The sequence below is a fragment of the Spermophilus citellus genome (genome assembly GCF_964194105.1).
Source record: "Spermophilus citellus genome assembly, chromosome: 2".
NCBI classification, from domain to species: Eukaryota; Metazoa; Chordata; class Mammalia; order Rodentia; family Sciuridae; genus Spermophilus; species Spermophilus citellus.
The window spans coordinates 133312155-133329409 of NC_138183.1; the positions used below are offsets into that span (position 1 = coordinate 133312155).

At 36.1% G+C, this 17255-nt stretch overlaps 1 pseudogene across 1 annotated transcript; it reads right to left on the reverse strand.

Annotated features, from left to right (window-relative positions):
* Positions 1–511: 511 nt before the first annotated feature.
* Positions 512–1429, reverse strand: LOC308631743 (olfactory receptor 8D1-like; annotated as a pseudogene). The gene has a single exon. The product of its transcript is annotated as an olfactory receptor 8D1-like (transcript).
* Positions 1430–17255: the final 15826 nt, after the last annotated feature.

A 17255-nucleotide genomic window follows, 5' to 3' on the forward strand; every position in this document is an offset into this window, starting at 1 on the left:
TTTTCTTTTTTTTTTCTGTATATTTGCCTTGTTCCCTCAAGAATTATTGGATTACATTCAGGACCAGGTTATCTTTATCTTGTTAGCACATCAGTGGAAAACCCAGTACCTCTCACATAGCAGGTGTTCAAAGATAAACAAACATGGAAAATTAGGAATATAATAATTATGTTTGACAGCATCTTAACTCTCATTCCTTTTCTATGTTAATAAAAAGTATGGAACTAAATTTCAGTTTTCATGCTGAAAAACAAGAACATTAATTTCTGCTTTACATTTTTTATTTTAATTTGAAAATTGAATCAAATATAGATAGGAAATCATTTTTTTATTAATCTAGATATTGAGGGTAGGAATGTAGCTCAGTTGTGGAGCACCTGGCTAAGAGGTCCTGGTGTGCAAAAGAAAAATAATCTAGAATAACAACAGAATAACAAAGAAAAAGAACAAAAGGGACATTTGCATTGGAACTATTCATTTCCCCCATCTATAAACTCTCAAAAAAGAAAACTCATTTCCCCACCAAGACTTTCCTCAATGCTTTCTTCGCATCCTTGTTCCTCAGACTGTATAGGGTTCAGCATGGGGATCACTGTGGTATAGAACACAGAGGACACCTTCTCCTGGCCCAAGGAGTTACTTGAAGGGGGCTTGAAATACATGAAAGTGATAGACCCAAAGAAGATCCCCACAGCTATGAGATGAGAGCTGCAAATTCCAAAAGCTTTGGACCAACCCTCTGAGGAGTGGATGTGAAGGATGCTATAGAAGATGAAGGCATAGGAGATGGCAACAGCCAGGGTAGGCACCAAGGTGTTGAAACCCCTATGACAAAGAGTAGGAGCTCATTGAGGTGTGTGATAGAGCAAGAGAGTTTGAGGAGGGGAAGAACATCACAGAAGTAATGATTGATGCTGTGGGATTTGCAGAAGCTCAGTTTCATCATGGCACTTGTATGGGCCACAGCAGACAGAACACCCAGGATAAAGGCAATCAGCACAAGTAGTGAGCTGAGCCCAGGGAACGTGGTCACATTATAAAGCAGTGGACTACAGATAGCAACATAGTGATCATATGCCATGGCAGTTAGGAGGTAACCCTCGGCCACCACAAAGACCACAAAGAAAAAGAGCTGGGCCATGCACTCAGAATAAAGGATCAAATTCTTCTTTCATATAAAGTTCACCAGAATTTGGGGGGTGATGACAGTGGAAGAGCAGAGATTGATGAAGGACAAGCTGCTGAGGAAATAGTACATAGGGGTATGAAGCAGAGGGCTGGCTGCAATCAGGAGGACCATGCCCAGGTTTCCCACCACTGACACTATGTAGACTCCCAGGAACAGGAAGAGGGGTAGCTGGAGCTCTGGCTGCTGTGTTAAACCCAGTAAGACAAACATGGTTGCTGTAGAATGATTTGCTATGACCATTCTTCTTTGAGATTTCTGTAGAAATGTAAATAAATAAATTAAAGAAGATCTTCAGTCCCCTTTCAAATAAAACCAAACCTGCACTAGGAAGCTAACAAGAACAGAAAGACCAAGGCATAATTTTTATTGCCTCTGATCATGATAACTCTTCCCTCTCACCCTAAATCACCCTGAACCTTCTCCAAGTTAGTCCAGAATGATGTCTCTCTCTCTCTCTCTCTCTCTCTCTCTCTCTCTCTCTCTCTCTCTCTCTTTCTCTCTCTCTCTCACACACACACAATTCTTATGGATTGACTTGGAAATCTTTACCTCCTGAATTTGGAAACAAAATCAAAATTTTTCTATATGTGGAGAATTACTTATAGCAATTTGCTGACAGTTAAACAGCAGAAAAGCTTAATGACTATTTTAATAACTATATCAATGTTCCCAGTTTTCTCACACTATGAGGTTGCTGGAATTTCCCATAAAATTTCCAAACAAAGAAAGATCCAAAGTCTCAAGCTCAGAGCATCGAAAATTATCTGCAGAATGGGAGGAAATCTTTACCACATGTACCTCAAATATAGCAGTAATTTCCAGGATATATAAAGAACTCAAAAACCTTAACATCCAAAAAAAAAAAAAAACAATCAATATATGGTCAAAGGAACTGAACATACACTTTGTAGAAGAAATATAATCAATCAAGAAACATATGAAAAAAATGTTCATTATCTCTAGCAATTAGTGAAATGCAAGTCAAAACTACTCTAAGGTTCCATCTCACTCCACTCAGAATTGCAATTACAAGAATACAAGCAACAGTAAGTGTTTACAAGGATGTGGGGGAAAAGGTACACTTATATATTGTGGTGGGAATGTAAATTGGTGTAACCAAAGATTCCTCAGAAAACTTGGAATAGAGCCATCATTTGACCCAGTTATCCCACTCCTTGTTTTATACCCAAAGGACTTAAAATCAGCATAGTACTGTATTGCAACCACATCAATGATTATAGCAGCTCAATTCACAATAGCTAAACTATGTAACCAACCTAGATGCCCTTCAAGAGACTAATGGATTTAAAGAAAATATTATACATATACACAATGAAATATTATTTGGCCTTACAGAAGAATTAAATTATGAAATTTGCAGGTAAATGGATGGAGCTGGAGAATATCACGATAAGTGAAATAAACCAAACCCAAAAAACCAAAGGTCAAATGTTTTCTCTGATAAGTGGATGCTAATCCATAATGGGGGGTGGGGTGGGGAATGAAGGTATTTTGGATTGTGCAGAGGAGAGTGAGGGGAGGGGAAGAGGTATGGGGATGGGAAGGAGATTATAATGAGAGTGACATTATTACCCTATATAAATGTATGATTACTCTACTGGTGTGACTGGACACCATGTTCAGCCAAAGGAAGTTGTGCTCTATTTGTGTACAATGTGTCAAAACACATTCTACTGTCATGTATAACTAATTAGAACAAATTAAAACACACACAAAAAAAGAAAAAAAATTCTAACTTCCAGCTAAAGTGAAGGTGATCATGGAGTTAAATATAGAGGATGGAATCATCACTCCATAAATGAAAAATGACTTTAACAGTCCTGGTTACAAGTACTATAAAAACAAAAGTGCTCCTGCAACACTTCCTGGTTCTCCACAGTGCTGATAAAAGAGGTAGAGAAAGGGCTTCACCATGGCATTCACTAATGAAGGGTGGGTAACCCAGATGCTCAGCCTAAAACTCATAATGAGAGTCTCCTCAGACCTCAACTATGCCCCCAAATGTTGATTGACTGCAACATTAGCAATGAACCACTATCCCCTTATGCATAAGAAACACAAACCCTACCGTACAGAACACTTTCTGTCACTGTGGCAGTAAAAGAAGCTTCTAGGGTGCCTGAAAGAATGGTGTCATTGGTGTAAACAATACCAAACAAAATAAATTGTTGAACTTTTTTGAATAAATTGGTGAACTTTCTATTATTCACTACTCATGGATTTTGGGACCTCAATCTGAACAACTAACAGTATGCTGCATTTTTCCAATAAGATTCACTGGAATCTTGTTAATACACATCTTTCCAACATAAACCAAGTTCCTGATGGAGCCATTTTGAATAAATGCACATGTTGTCATGGTACCAGTTATTCTGCTCTTCCTTTTAGAAAAGGCAGCTAGAGATAGAAATATTTTTTCTGCTCTCCTCCTTCTTCCCCTTCTCTGCCTACTCTTTCTTACTCACTGATTGCTTATTACTTCCACAGGTTCACTTATCTTATTCTTCAATAACTTGAAATAGTATTATTATTTATATTGTATTTTACTGGTGAAGAAATCAATCACAAAGACTTGAACAGCAGAGACGAGACTAGAGTCTAGGGAATATAGTGTCAGAGTCCCCTTCCACCACTTTACTTCAGGGATAAATGAATATTTTAATACCCATTGTCCTCTAACTTGTCTCAAAACTCAGTGTATGAGAGCCTACAAGGAAATGTGACCATTTTTATGTTATAGAATAGTCCAGATTTCAACACTCTTCTGGGAAAAGGAAAATATAGATGATGAGCAACAACAGGGCTTGGGGCTTATGCAGGGTGAGCAGCCTGAGAACACTGCTCATCATGGAGGGGTTCAGATCAGGAATAGCAGAGATCCAGCATAAACTTCTGTATCTCATAATTCTACCTAAAGCTGATGGGGGCTTGGAGAAAATACAGAGAGAGGAACATAGATGTTTTTGGCTTCCAAAGAACCTATCCAACAGAATATTAAATGTACAAGAATGACTGAAAGAACATTTTCCATGTCATCCTTAAAGGGTTCACTGAGGCACTGTGTCCATAGCCATGACTATATTCACAGACAATATTCATAATGTCCTGTTAAAAAAGCAACAAATAAAACACATAGTCATTTTTTTCAAGTAAGTATTTTCACACATCCCTTACAGAAGCACACAGTAAGCATTTATATATTAAGAACTTTTAATAATCAACTGGAAAGAAATGTGTCCATTTCTCAGTGCAGTAGCCATTTCTACTTGATAACAAAACTGGTGAAAGGGTTTAACAAGGTGAACTCATAGTCTGCTTTGCAATCCAATTGGAAGTTTTTGGTGTCAGGAGCGTCTTAAGTTCAAGGGCTGACTGTTTTGCTGACCAGCTTGCAACACTGAGCAAGCCATTTGATATAAATCTCTATGAAGTGGAAATGAAAATATCTGTTTCAAAGGATTGTCATAATCAACTAAAATAATGAATGTGAAGATTGTGATCTAAAAGCACTAATCAAAATTTAATGTGGCACATATTTTTGAAATATGGTTGAATATAGAAAGGCTCATAATGCGGTAAGGAGAAGATGAATTTCTATGTCTTCTTTTCATCCCAGGTCCTTCACCTTGGTTTGAGTAATGAAAATATCTTAAACATTTGGGGCTGGTCAGACTTAAACACTTGTCTCTAGATTCATAAACTCTGAGTAGTCGGAAGTATTAAGACTTTGCCTTTTTTGAAGTTGACTCACTGAGACTCTTTATCCAAAGCAGATGCCTGTGGCAAGGGCTTCTGAGGTAGAAAGGAAGTAAAGAAGGGTTATTTGAAATAAATGGAAGCTTTGTCTATCTCTTAATGGCTTAAGAATATTCATCGAAGATACATGAGAGGGTAGGAATTTATGTTTAATATTCAGTCCAAAACTGAACACTCTATTTGGGATATGATCTGCCCTTAATATCTTTATCTCTTAAAGAATTGTGGGTGTAGGGTGGTGGACAAGATTATAAGGAACATTAATGAATTCGTAAACCAGAAACCCTCCAAGGAAGTAAGTGCTTCACATTTAATTAAAACCCCAGTGAGGGTCTCTACACCAGGGCTGCTTGAATTTAGACACAGAATCATCTCAAGGATGTGATACCTGAGTCACAAAGAAGTGACAAACAGGGTTGAGAGAATTAGATGGGAGACATGACCAACTGGAGAGGATAGTGGATCCAATGCTCCTGGGTAAAGCCAAAATATTGTATGTGGCCGCTCTTGCTTGTCACCAACTGCCCTCCTGTTAGACATGACAGGATGGCCATATTGAATGAAACTGGACACTTACCTGGAACCTTCACAGAGAATGATGTTCTTAGAAACTGCTTGCTTTGCTCATGTTAAAGATCCCTCTTTCATCTAACAAAAAGCAATGCATTTCTCTGGCATGATATCAAAGAATGAAATATTTCATAGGATAATAATAAAGCATCAAAATTCATTTCATGTCATATCTTAGTCCCTTAAACTAGTCATAGTATCTAGATTTCCCTAGCTTAAAAACATGAGGGTGATATGAAACACAATTTTTATCTGAGGTTGAGTGATGTTAGGGACCTCATTAGAAATACAAAACAAACACCTGCACATACAAACCCCTCAAGACCTCTATAGCCCAGAGATTACTGGAGTCCTCTGCTAAGAGCCACAGCCAAGTAATATGATGCATGGCACTTTGGGTTGAAAGGTGACGCCAGCTAGCCATTGAGATGATATGATTATGTTAAGATTTGCATTCATATGGATAGTGGACTCCTGCTGTTCACCTCAGCCTGCTACGGGACTCCTGGAGAGTTCCCATTGGTTGGGGAAGTACAGTAAGAAGGAATTCCGGGGGAGGAACTTGTTCTGGGTATGTGTGGATCGGTTTCTTCCCGGACGTATATGGGGTATTGGCGGCATTTTTCAAAAATAAAGTTTGTTCCTGCTTGAGTGGCTCGTGATTTTGTGCCCAGCCAGACTGCCGCAGTCCTCAATATTTAATAACTCTTTGCAAAAATTATCATGTCATGCTTTGAGCTCCCTATGGCTATCTGTCACAAGAGTAAAGAATTTCCTCAGTTTATATTTATAAATTTTCAATGAGAATTGTGTAACACAGAAAAATTAGAACAATAATTCCCCAAAACAAGTTGGAAATCAGATGCTTGTTCTTGACTACGATTTCATGAATTACTAAAAAAAAGAAAGAAAAAAAGAAAATGGGAGAGGATAAAGACAATGTAATGTTTTCCTAAAAGTGTGTTTATCAATTTAAAGACTGTCCATATTCGAGGTTGTCATGGTTAGTTTTTAAAATTTTGGGGAGATTCAAAATATTCTTTTATTTTTATGATATATTTCTGAGAGTACATAGTAGTTTCATATTTTTATTGCTACATTACTTATTTGTGTACTGTGTGCTAACTTATTTATTTGTGTATTGTGTTTGGTGCTTTTACTTAGCAAATTGAATTTTAGAGAACTTGTTTTCCCACATTGGAATTGTATTGTCTTGCAAAATCCAAATTCTGAAGTGTGGAGTGGTTAACATAGGAAAGGAATGTCCTCTTTGCCCTTCCTGTCTAAGACTTGAGTAAGAAATATCCTGAGACCCTGAGAAAAATTGTTCCTGAACTCCCTCCCTCTGAACTAATCATTAATTACCAGGACCCTGTCATTATTCTGCCGCTCCTCCTATACTGTTTCTTTTTATTTATTTATTTATTTATTTTTTATTAGCTACACATGACATTACAATGATCTTGGCAATTCATACATTTGAATCATTGGGGTATAATTTCTCATTTTTCGAATTGTACAGATTGCAGAATCACACTGGTCATAGGGAACCAGGGTCTTGTGCACACTGGTCAAATGCTCTGCCACTGAGCTACCTGCACCTGCGCCCCCACCCCCACCATGCCTCTCTATAAGAGCACTGAATTGCAAATACAAAAAGCCCAGATTTCCCAGGAGATAGTGTCCCTCAGCCAGGACCTTTGCCCACCTATCCCTGCCCAGTGTTTTTTTTTTTTTTTATTTTATGACTGCAGTTTAATGTCATTCAATGGCATAAGTGACTTTCTCAGTTTCTCATCATTACACATTACACCTGTCGAAGGTACTTTTTGTCCCAGGACAAGTGAGCAATACATTCCCCTGATCCACAACCAGAGATGGTACACTTAAAAGTCACTTCAACTTTCCTGTGTCTGCTGACCACAAATTCCAAGGTGTCACAAGTTAACTCTCTTCTTTAAAGAAGTTAATTCAAATGCATTCAACAATATATAATGAAGTTTACACATATAGTATATTAACACAGTCAAGTAAAAGTTAAATTTATTCAATAGCAAGTTTAAGTTCCAAAGCTTCCCTATCTAAAATTGTAATGCTAAGTAGGAATCTTTATATTACTATTTTTATTATTATTACTGATATTATTATTATTACTATCATTAGCAATACTATTTATAGATGCTTATTATGTAAAAGACCTTGGCCTTGGCACTTTACATATATAATATTCCCTTAATCAAAACATTTGAGGAAATCATTATGACCCTGAGACTCATTTCTCATCTATTATAAAATAACAGGATTCAAGTACATTATTTTTTAAATTTCTTAGTGCTATATAACTTTTGTATAGGAAAAATTACGCCAGAAGCAGAAGGGTGATTTTGGGGACTCAATTATTCTTTAATTCAGAAGTCATGTTAAAAATCCTTTGGATTTGATCCAAGAATTTTTCATGATAAAAACGTAGAAAGAATCCTGGACTGACAAGTAAGGGACTCAGACTCTACACTTTGTTTTATACTTATTATCTGTGGTCAACTTTAATTTCCCTATCTGAAAAATAGCTCCATCTACTTCACAGAAAGCCATACAAATATCTAATAAATGGCAAATGCAACTTAAAAATTTTGAGGCACTTTAAAAAGTAAAGAATAATAAGCTCCACCATTTGCCCCAAAGACAGCCCAGGAAGTACTGTTCTGTATTCATAACTATTCTCTCATTTATGCAGATATCTTTCTGGACAAAATCATTCTGTGCATAGGTGATGGTGGAGGTGAAAAATTATGACTGGAAAATTATATAGGCTGTATTCTGCGCTATTCCAGCTTAGAAAGTATCCGATTATAATAGAGAAGTTCAGAAAATGTAGAAGAGGTTCCACTCACTTCTAGTCAAGCCAAAGAAACACACAGCTCTCAAAGTAAAATAAAGTGAAATCATTGTAGCTGGCCATGGTACTGGAGTTGATCATAAAGATAAGTTATTAGTGGTGGGCTATGACTCTTCAGGATGTTGCATATGAAACAAATAAATGTACAATTTTTATGTAATGACAGACACTGGCAATAACTTGAGCAGAACACATCCTTTTTCCAAGAATGAGTTAAAGTACTTTTTTTTGAGTTTTTAAGACAGTTTCGGAATTATTTTTCCATGCTACTGCCTCAGTCAACACTCTATGAATCTCTGAGACAATATGTAACATTCAGATTAATCTCAGAGGTCCTTGTGCCCCTGAGGACTGTGGTAGATGAAAAAATGTCTCCCTAAAGACATTCATATCAGTGTTCTTGGTACATTTTAATGTTATTTTATCTGGAAAAAAAATTTTAAAATGACATTGCAAATATGACTACATTAAGGCTTTGATAAAGGGAGATTATCATATATTATCCAGGTGGGCCTTAAATGAAATCAGGTATATCCTGACAAGAGATATCAGAGAGCACAAGGCAGAAATTGGAGCAATGCAGCCACAAGCTAAGGCAGCCAGCAGCCCCAGGAATCTAGGCAAAACAAGGGATAGACTCTACCCTGAAACCTCCAGAGGGAATGAGGACCAGCTGAAACCTTGATTTGAGCCTATTAAAAGAACTTTTGGGCTTCTAACCTCTAGAACTGTAGAATAAATATCCATTGTTTTAATCCACTATACTTGGTGGAAATTTGTTACAACCACCATATGAAACTAGTTACAATCATTTGTCATATTTTATTACAAAGAAGAGCTTTTCCACTCATCACACAGCCCTAGGTTGAAGTTGTGTGTAAATTTAGAGATTGAAAAGCTGAGACTGGATGCAGCCTGGGAACTCATCCTAAACACACATGGTGACAGGATGGAAGTGTGAGAGGTGGGGAAAGAACAGAGCAGTAAAAATTGAAAGGTCATCTTTAGCCATACTTGTCTTTGTGAAAACCTGAAATTAGACCACTGGAATAAATTCTTCACTTACAAGGAAGAATATTTTACATTTTCAGTTGATCTCTGGACTGGTGTCTTAGAGTTCTTACAGTGTTTAACTTATGTCCTGTACTCCGCAGCTTGACAATTTCATCAAATTATGTTTAAACTGAAATGGGAAGGAGATTTAAATTAATCTTTCTTTTAAGAAATGAGAGCATTAAGGCCAAGGAGTTTCCCAAGTGAACTAAACCAGATACTTCTGTACAATGTCTCTTTACACTGGATAAAACACAATATGTGCAAAGTATGTTGTTGTCCACAGAAGCTGAAATATTAATGAAGATGCATATAAACTCACTTATGCACATTCTTGTCCCAACACTCAGACCCTCCATCATATATAACTAACTTCTCTAGTTTCTAACAGGCATAAAAATATTGTTTTCATAATGATAAAATTCATAATGTTTGTTTGCCTTCCCTTATTTTGTATTGCCGACCCTTATTTCCCTGAAACATATCAGAAAACTGTTATTTAATAATCTCCACAAAAGTCTCAATTATTCTCAAGCATAGAATATGAATTTTGCAAATGATGATGAGTTTTCTCTTTGCAAGACAGAAATTTCAAAGATCCTCTGACAACTTATCATCTTGTTAATTTTTTCTTGATTTCTTATTTTTTCTTGATTGCTTATTTATCAGGACGACTATGTCCCCACAACCACCCTTCTCAGTGCTTCTTCGCATCCTTCTTTCTCAGACTATAGATCAGGGGGTTCAGCATGGAAATCACTGTGGTGCAGAAAAAAGAGGACATCTTCTCCTGGTCCATAGCACTGCTCGAAGTAGGCTTGAAATACATGAATGTTATGGACCCAAACAAGATGCCCACAGCCATGAGATGGGAGCTACGAGTGCTGAATACTTTGGACTGGCCATCAGTGGAATGAATATGGAGGATGCTAGAGAGGATGAGAGCATAAGAGATAAGGATGGCCAGTGTAGGAGTTAAGGTGTTAACCCCCACAATAATAAACAGCAGTACCTCATTGATACAGTGCTGGAGTACAGGAAGTATGCCACAGGGAGTACACCACAGCCATCATGATAGAGCAGACCCTGTGGGACATGACAACGTTGTAAAGCAGTGGGCTACAGATAGCAACATAATGGTCATATGCCATGGCTGTTAGAAGATAGCCTTCTGCAATGGCCAAAGAAAGGAGCACATAAAGCTGAGTCATGCACTCCAGAAAGGAGATGATGTTCCTCTCTGACACAAAGTTCACTAGCATCTTAGGGGTAATGACACAAGAGTAGCAGAGATCAATGTAGGACAAATGACTAAGAAAGAAGAAACTGAGTGAAGCATAAAGAGTGAAGCCGAGAACTGATGGCAATTAAGAGGATCATGCCCAGGTTCCACACCACTGTGACCACACCCATTCTAAGAAATAGGAGGAAGAGTGGCAACTGACCCTCCTGTCATTTTGTTAGCCATTCCAGGATAAAATCAGTCCCTGAAGAATGATTTGAAGTAGCCATTTCTTACAAAATATTATCTGTAGGAAGAGATATGAAAAAAGGGTGTATTAATTTTCTGATTTCCAAAGCAGAATTTCATGCTCTTTTTGGTGATTTCCATTCCTGACAACCTCATGTGTCTCATGACTTCATCCTTTCCAAGGACCTCTTAAAAGTTTGAGGACAGAGACTCTAACTATAACACAGAACCATGGCTCCACTCAAACCCAACCATGCTGAAAGCTTCTCTTTTTTTTTTTTTTTTAACGCTGTGATTCTACATCTTTTAAAACCAGAAAAATTAAAAGTTCTGCTCCATTTGTGTACCATGAATTGAAATGCATTATGTCATATATACCTAATTAGAACAAAAAAATAATTTGAAAAAGTGGTGTATTGGTGTATCCTATCACTTTAAAAATATTCCCTTAAAATTACTACTGATCCCACTATTAGATTAGAAAGTAAAAAAGAAAACAAAAGAAAAAGTTCAGCAAATTTTCTTTTCTTTTTTTTTGTGTGTGTGTTGGAAAGTTTTTTTATTTGTTTTAATTAGTTAAACATGACAGAACAATGATCTTGACATATCATACATTTGAATCAGATGGGGTATAATTTCTAATTTTTCTGAGTGTACAGGTTGCAGAATCACATTGGTCATGCAGTCACGTATATACATTCAGCAATAATAATGTCTATTTTATTCTTCTGTCCTTCCTTTTCCCCCTTCCCCTCCCCTGAAAGCTCCTCTTGAAGTCAATGTCCTTTCATTCTGTTGCCAGGTTTAAGCCTTCAACTACTACACTTTGAGAAAAAGCACAAAATTTTCCAGACCAAACTAGTCTTTTTTTCATACCAATAAAGTATGAACTCTTACCCTCTTTATCTCAGCATATGCCAATAGAACCTTCAGACCTTGTGACCTGATGGCTTCAGATCTAGCTGTGACCGTGTAAGAAATGCCCATTTCAGTTCCCAGCCCACCTCCATGACAATTGACATATGTTGCTATCTGTAGCCCTCTGCTTTACAACGTTGTCATGTCCCACAGTGTCTGCTCTATCATAATTGACAATTTGTAAAAGCCCATGAAACATACAGATGTCTATAATGTACAGAAAAGAACATATGGACATGGCTCTAATCACTTCCAACCCTCATTCTCTCATGTCTGATTTCTGAAGGAAAAACCTGAGTGGGCCAAGACATTTGTTCCTTTTAGTGTGGATATGACTGACCGAATTGTGGTCCGAAAGGCCATGCTTAGATTAGAATTTAGATATTTCTGTTCAAGAAACAGCAAAGAAGTCGTGCTAACCTTCAGGTGTAACACCTAAACCATCACACATTACCATTTCCCTTCCTACATCTTCCTCCTGTCCTTTATTCAAAGTCAAATACTCAGTGGCCTTTCTAACAAAAGATTTAAAAATTTGCTGCAACATATGTTCTCGATAAACCTTCCACAACATGTTAAGGATAATCAATATATGTGCTGATTTAAAACTGAACTAGACGGGTGTTTATTCCAAGAATGTAAGAAAAGAGCCATGGGTCTGAATTCAGGAAATGAGCTCATACTTTAAGAGAAAGAGAATCAGAGTTGCCAAGGCACAACTCCAAACAGCCCCATTGATAATACCAATGAAACTGGACCATCTTCAGGAGTATGCTTTGAAGTTGTTCAATGAACTATAAGAATCAAACAGACACATATTTTTGTTACTCACAAAGAAGCCAACATAGTATGAAAGCTAGAAGAGACAGAAATGGGGCAGTTTAGGTTCAGATCCATTTAGTGGTTACTATAAGTTTTGATAGACTTACACAGTACTGATTAAATTTCCTTTTACAATTCCAATTAGTATAAAAACCTTTTCCATTGGGAAGTGTTGTCCAGAGGTCAGAACCACAGAGGACCTATTTCTGAAACTGAAGAGATGTTCTTTCTGAATTTTTAAGACTAAAATTGCTGATCTGTCAAAGTAAACAAAATCTATCAGTTTATGTTTTGACAGAGCCCATTGGATTGAGGAAAACAACTGATAGGCAGCAATATTTCACTATCTATAGATATTTATCAAGTGATTTTAAATCCCAATATTATAAAATCAATGAATGTAAGTTACACCTTAAAGAAACCATTCTAAGTATCACAATATCCTTTCATTAAAGTTCATTCACAAACCAGCTCATGTACCAGCTATTAGTACCATATCATTGTTTTTATTTAATTCATTTTTTTAGTTGTAGTTGAACACAATACCTTTATTTTATTTATTTTTATGTAGTGCTGTGGATCGAACCTAGGGCCTCACACGTGCTAGGCAAGTGCTCTACTGCTGAGCCACAACCCCAGCCCCATATCATTGCTTTAAGAAATAATTTTAACATACCTGAAGAAATCAAAATGAAGTCACCAAATCCGAAAGAGAGGAATATCTGAGAAAGCAGTTAATCAAAGGTAAAAGTAGCAAGCAAAGCAGTTTAAACAGCCTCCTGAAAATCATTTGAAAACTAGTAACAATAAAAAAAAAAAGTCCCCAAACTGCAAAGCTCTCTAAAACTCCAGTCTGGTCATGTGGAAAAAAAATACACAAAATAGGTCATGTGCATAAAAATTATTGCCTTGAATTACCATCAAAAGAGCATCTATTTATTTTCAATATTTTCAACTCAAAAAATCAGTTTAGCATGAAATACAATAATTAAATTTCCAAAGTAATTCAGTAAGTCACTTGGTAGATGAGCAAATGTAAGGTATTTACATATGTGAGATTTTACTGAAAATGAGATACTATTACATCAAATGAAAGTGAAAATAAACAACTACTATTTGCATGAGTGATATACTCTTCTGAAGGACTGTTGACCTTAGGTGATGTGAATTCTCTAATAAGGTACTGTTTTATTTCTCTTCCAAACCTTATTTCATGTTTGGTGACTTACAATTCTACTGCCTTTACAGCTTTACAATTCAACCATACTATAATACATAAAAGTGTCTGTTCCTACTCTTGAGAAACATAAATGCATATCCAAGAAAAGTAGCTGGTTATTTGTACCATCAGCCATTAAATAATGTAAGAGTCCATGCAGGTCACCAGGAGCTTACAAGTCACCCATGGAATTTTCAGTGAATAAATGATACAAGTTATATACAAGCATATTACTATGTGTGTGAATAATTAGAATAAAGATAAAAGTTTTAAAAATTGATATTTATTCACTATTTCATTTAACATAGATAAATTTATGACAATACTTCATTTAAAACCCTCACTTTTTAAACATATGAATATCTAGAGTAGGTATTAATCTGTTATTTTTGCACTGAAAAGATGGAATCTAATAAAAAATGTACCTAAACTAGTATTTTGAGGCCTATAGAATATAAAGTTATTGAAGAAATCGCACTATTCTCATTTTTGTGATGTAATTTCATTCAAGAGACAAGATTAAAATTGGCTAGACATCAGAATTGCAAACACTACAGCAATCCCTTTGGAAATTGATAAAGTTGGTCTTTTGGCTAAGATAATAGAATTCATGAAGTTCAGTGTTCTGGGTAGAGAATGAGGTCCAATTCTTCATTGGATTCAAATACAATGTAAAGGAGATATTCAATGTTTATTAACTTATCTCAAACAAATGTTATATAGCATCTAAATGACTTTAATCAGAATGAAACCTTTGCTCATTCAAATCCTAACTCCTGTCCCCTGTGACTAATGATATAGATAGAAAACCTTCTTGTTTGGAGGCAGAAGAGTGGGCTGAAAGCAGAACTGCATGCACTCCTTGTCATAGAGTCTGTGTGACAGGACAGGTCATTTCCTGGCATCTATTTCCTTATGAATAGGACCAATAGTTATGAAGACAAAGTCTTCAAACCTCTGCATGGTTTTTCTTATACTTGCATGCCTTTATTTTATTTGTTCAATTTTTGTGGGTGATAAGGATCAGACCCAGTGCCTCACACATGCTAGGCAAGCACTCTGCTACTCAGCTACATACAGCCCAGCCTGACCTCTGCAAATTTTAAATCACTATGCAACTCTTCCTAACATTATTTTATATTTATAAAATGTTTTCTGAATTTGCTCTCCAATTGACTCCAAGGCTTCCCAAAACAGCAAGTAGCCTCAACCAGGGACATGAATGGGAAAGCAGATGAGAGCATATGTTGCTCAAGAACAGAGGAAGAAGCAGTTTTACTCCCAGCTATCATGGAGCAGAGGACAGTCTTTCAATTAGAAAACAAAAACATTGGTTAGATTTCAAGAAGCACAGAGATCAAAAGATCCCTGGGGTTCCTACAGTGACATCTGAAAAATTATCAAGATTTGGGAGCATTTTGTAGACCACGAATAGCAGAACATAATGATTTAGATTTAAGAAGGAGCTGTTTCTACTGTCAGGAACATCTATGGCAGTAAGCTGCTCTGAAAAGCATTGGGAACAACAGGAGGGTGGGGTTATTGAATGCTGTCATCCTAACCAGCCTTGTGGACCTTCCACATCTAAAATAATGCCAAGAATGTCTTCAATATTGACAGTGATGGTTAAGAGCCCAGTCACAACTCAAGGCTGTGACACACTTATCAATTGGGTCTCTGATGGGACATGGTTGAAATAGGAAAAGCCATCTGCAGAAGCAAGAACTTATAGGTACCCTAATGTAGCAGTTTTAGGACAGCAGGACATTAGAACACTCACCTTTGCAAGATTTGCTTCACTCGTTAGTGGTTCTGAAAAGAATACTGACACTGAAATGCAGATAAAGGGAGATCAATCCGAGAGATTAAACCATCCAGGGTACATGTGAACAGAAAATAAGTATTACCCTTTTCCAGTCAAAAATTTTAAGTATGGTTGATCTTTCCTGCAATGTTTGTTTTGGAGTCTCAAAAAATAAGTGAATACAATCTCAAAAAATTAATGAATACAATATCATAGTATTCACAGTACAAATCTTAATACCACTCTATATCAAGAATAGCCAGAATGAAACTTTGACTTTGCTACTCACCGGTTATGAAACTTTAGAAAAATGATAATACCTGTGATTTAATATCCTCACATATAAAACTCCTCATATATGACTTATTTTGAGAATGAGTCAAAGTAAAAAAAAAATTGTAATAGCTTGTATATATTAAGTTTGATGCATTATCTTGAAGAACTATTTAAACACAGCATTTAAAAAGAACAAATTCAAAAACATGTAGGATTTGTACAACCTTCCGAGAAATTGACACCCATTTATTTTACAAAATTTACCATAAAAAATGAAATCATACATTATTTGTAAATGTTGCATTGTGCTTAGCAATGTATTATTGTTTCCCAAAGGTACACAAAAATCTCCCAATATTTGTCTCCCTGTGCAATATACAGCTAAAAAAAATCAAACTAGAGCTCTACATAATCTTAAAAACAGTTACTCACCCAAGGGATAGATCTCAGAGAGAATCAATAAAAAAGTATATTTTGTTCTTCAAACATACTTCCTATCAAGACTTTTCATCTGGATCTCTACAGTAGTTTATCTCAGGCAGCCCCAAGAAATTTGATATCTGGAAAGCTCCTGAGCTTTTCCTATCAAATAGCCCAACTGTTTTCTGTTATGAAATCCATAGGCAACCTAGGGTCTTACCTACAGTTATTACTGTAACAAATATAATTAAAATATCCTTTTCCGGAAAACATGAACTTGATATCTCAATTAGTTTAGGCTACCTGTTTAAAGTCCTACTTTTTAATATGTGATCTTAGAGTATACTAGGTAATTACATTATAAAGGTATTATCTGGTATGACATCAGAAAAGTTACATATTTCTGTAGCATATTAATGTGATGACCCTTACAAGTATGTTATACTGCCATATTAATATACCTTTGTTATGCTTCCTTGTTTGTTGAGATACAAATGCTCTTTTTATTTATTCATTTATTTATTATTGAATAAATAGTCAACTTGCCCAGGCTGGTCTCAAACTCAAAATCCTCTCACCTGAGCAGCTGGGATTACAGTAATGTGCCACCATCGCCAGCTTTTATAAGTGCTTTCTTAACAATTGAAGAAAGCTATTTCTACTCCATAAAAATGTTCACATAAATTGGGCTAATTTTCAGTTTCATTAGAATTTACATCCTATCTCAAGCATTTTTAGAGAGAATAGAGATTTTGAACTCCTGATTATATTTCTTTATTATAGTTTTGTTCAGAAGATTTTAAAAATCAAGTTTTGATAAATAGTGGTTTTTCAAAAAGA